This window comes from Chionomys nivalis, chromosome X, assembly GCF_950005125.1.
Source record: "Chionomys nivalis chromosome X, mChiNiv1.1, whole genome shotgun sequence".
NCBI lineage: Eukaryota > Metazoa > Chordata > Mammalia > Rodentia > Cricetidae > Chionomys > Chionomys nivalis.
In genome coordinates this window covers 114,556,472-114,560,174 of record NC_080112.1, presented here as the reverse complement: position 1 = coordinate 114,560,174, position 3,703 = coordinate 114,556,472, and the positions used below count along the sequence as shown (strand labels likewise).

At 35.0% G+C, this 3,703-nt stretch overlaps 1 pseudogene; it reads left to right on the top strand.

Annotated features, from left to right (window-relative positions):
* The first annotated feature begins 2,077 nt into the window (after nt 1–2,077).
* On the top strand, nt 2,078–3,237 carry LOC130868574 (60S ribosomal protein L34-like; annotated as a pseudogene).
* Nucleotides 3,238–3,703: the final 466 nt, after the last annotated feature.

Genomic DNA, 3,703 nt, shown 5'->3' with positions numbered 1-3,703 from the left:
GAAAGCAACTGAATCACAAATAATACAATAGATCTTTCTTGTTAACTTAGAAAAATTTATTATCCTGGACACAGCCTATAAATCCCTCTCCTTGTACAAGTTGGAAATTCAGTGTTTGTGTTCCTTCATCACCCTTCCATCTTTATAACCTGAGTTTCTCTTTCTTTTCCATTCCCCACACTCAAGTCAAAAACCACCTCTTTACCAGCATCTCATTCTTGCTCTGATTGTGAGGATGAGAAGAAAGTCTGTCTCTGAGACAGTAGAACTAACTCCCTCTTACTTTTGCCGGCAAGGAAGGTATCAGAGGCAGTAATGCCATTCTTAAGGTTAAAAATGACCAGGATAATTGCTGTTATTAAAGCATCTAAAGGTAGTCTGCTTTTCTGTATTCTATATTAGGATCTCTCCATCTCAACAAATGGAATTTTATGGATTTGTCAGTGTGCCCAGTTGATAGAACCTCATATATTATGAATGGCAGTTTGAAAATAATTACAGAAACCAAGACTTCTTTCCATCCACTTAAGAGAGTTAAATCTGTGTGCTTAGGTGTCTTATCTGCTTTTTCTTTTTAATTTACATTTTAAGCAACCTGAGGTTGCTTTGTTTTCCCTTCCTAATCTTGTCTTTAATGCTCTGTTGCATGGGATAACAGTGTGCAAGTGAGGGTAATTCTGTTAGTGCTATGGAAACAGCTTTTAGAAGTGAAATAGCATACCCTTCTGTTCATCCACTCTAGGTCAGCTAATGGTTTATTAGTAGCAGGAGTCAGTTGATTTTGTGATCTGAGTCCAACCGATCAGCCAACACTTAAATGCTTAATCAGTCTTCAAAATCCATTTCTAAATAATCCACTAATGATACCATCTTTATAGCTTTTCTAAAAAGTCTAAAAATGTTTCAGAATAAAATTCTTAAATTTAAAAACAAAACTGAGATAATACTTTTAAAAATAAATTCTGAGCTTTTCTTTAAATATCACAGAGCAGTAATTTTATTTGTTGTATACTAAACTAATGGTCATAAAGAGAGGCTGGGAACAGATGTGATAATGAATGTAAAACATTTACCTGACACATTATATACTACATCATGAGAAAGTGGTGTAGCTAGGTAAGAAGTATCCATGTAAAAAATACCAAGTATGATGGAGAAGCAAAAACCCAGATTTATTGCATAAGTTTACCCTTATCAGAAAAAGCCTTAGACAGCGGGGTAGACCCTCTCTCTGACTTGTGACTGATAACAAGTCTATATGGAAGTAATGCCAATATGGTCTTTCAAAATTTTTCTTTCATGGATGTAACAAATAGCAGTTACATTTTTATAGATTAAATTTCCATGACCATTTCAAAGATGTACATAATACATAATGACCACAGATAATGCATATAATATATACTCACACAGAGGTAATTTAATATATATAATATAGCAGTTAGGCTCTTTTTAAATACAGAGAAGTAAAACAGGCATTATTAGACATATAGAAAGGGACAAATTAAGGAGAACAGAGCAGGGTAATGGAGGAGATGAATATGAAAGCAATATATTAGATGTATGCATGCATATGTCATAATGAAACCTCTTACTTTGTTCAGCTAACAGCTATAGTCAAGTCTATGTTGTCTAGTTGTGAAAGGTATGTGTATAAGGTACATACAACAGTTCTAGGAATTGAGGAAAATCTTGGAAGCAAGAGTTCTGCCTACAGTAATCTTTCAATTTAGATGCATCCTAACACCATGTATTGGGCAGCCTCTACCAGGGTATCTGCTGCCCTTTGTTCTTACTGCTTTCTTATATGCTTGAAGATCTTAATGTATGAGAAGGGAAAGTAAATAGGACCTTGTAGGGCTCCATTTTCCATAATGGAACTCAACATGGGAAGTAAATACCGAATTCCAATTAGGCATCAAATTATCCTAAAATACTCAAATTATTAAAGAGTATTAGTGCTTAACTGTAAATGACCATGCTAATACTTTCTTATTTCATTCAATTCTGGTAACAGTGTTTGGTTAGGCATGTGACAATTTTGTCTTCCAGTGATGGTGCTTTAGAAGTCCTCAGAATGGTACAGTGTTTGACATACTGTCATAGGTGTTCCTACAGTTCAGCCTCTAACAAAACTAGGCTGTCTTAAACTCCTGGCAACAGGATTGTTTACCTTTATATCAAGAATGTTGGGAAAGCACCTAAATTGGCATGTGGTGTGTGCCCAGGCAGACTTTAGGGGTTCATGTTATAAGATGGAAAGTCTTTATGAGATTGTCTAAGACAAAGAAGCATGTCAGCAGGGCCTATGGTGGTTCCATGTGTGCCAAGTGTGTCCATGGCAGGATCAAAAGGGCTTTTCTTATTGAGGAGCATAAAAATGTTGTGAAAGTGTTGAAGGCACAATACAGAGTCAGAAAGCAAAATAAATATGCAGCTTTTTTAAATAAAAAGAGAAAAGGGACAATGTCAAATAAATCCTGTGATTCTCCTTGAGCTTGACACACTAGTAAGACAAGTAACTGTTGTAAGCTGAACACCTGTGCCACTGAAGGTGAGTGGGAAGGAGATATTTATGTTTATTGTTTCCTGTAATCCTGACCACAAGTGATTATCTCCTTTAATAACAAATTAACATGCCAGGTCCTGCTGTGGAAGAGGGTAGTGAGGGCACTATAGCGCTCTTTGTAAGGCCATCTGTTAAAGAAGAAACTACTTAAAAGCTCCAATTTATCTCTTTTGATATACCTCTATAATTTATTTTTTTCTTCTACATTTTTATGAACTGCCTATAGAACATAAATATGAAGCTAGTCTACTCACAGACAAACAAATTTATATGTAGCATACACAAAACATAGGAACTTACTATCTCCTTCCAGAGACATTCCAAAGCACTAATCTTGCAGCCATCTGATTCAAGTAGCTCAGCCGTATAATTTCTACATTTTAAAGGTAAGTGGATTTGCTGAATCACTTAAATTTACTTTATCTGATTAGTATTAATACTGCAATAAAAGGATTAAGAATATGAAAAATTTATATTCCTTTAACTCTGTCAGAACAGCAATGTGTCCACTTTGCAAAGATTTGCCTATCAACAGCTTCAATTGGCCTGACTATCGTATTTGTAGGAATCTTTTACTTCATGATAAAATGACAGGATTTGCCACGGAAGGGGGCTTCATTGCTGTCACAAATCATCCACTTGCAAGGAACCATCCACCCTTCCATTAGCATAGTTGCTTGTTTCATAAACTTACACATTAATAATGTGTGCATCAGCAGGCATATTTACTGAATTCAAGAGAAGCTTTGTTTTCAAGAAATATGGAGTGCTTTATATCTTTCATTGAAATGCTATGCATTTTTTCTGAATGTGTTATTTTCTGTTTCCCTCTCATGTTGCCATCCTCAATACTGAATTTAGACATACCTCTTTATATGTCAAATTCCATTGTACTCTGTGAATATTTTATCTTCCTCTAATGCTTTCTAAACCTTCGTATTTAAAGACAATAAATTTGCAGTGCTCATACTCTATAAATAGAGATGGTAAATCTTAATTATACTTTCAGATTGCAGTATCTGTTTCCAGCTGTGCATATGAATGTTTCTGTTCTGGATGTATGTTTCAGTATGTTTATTTTTAATCCAAAATTACATCCTTCACAAGCCAAGCCGAAATGTGAAATGCTCAATG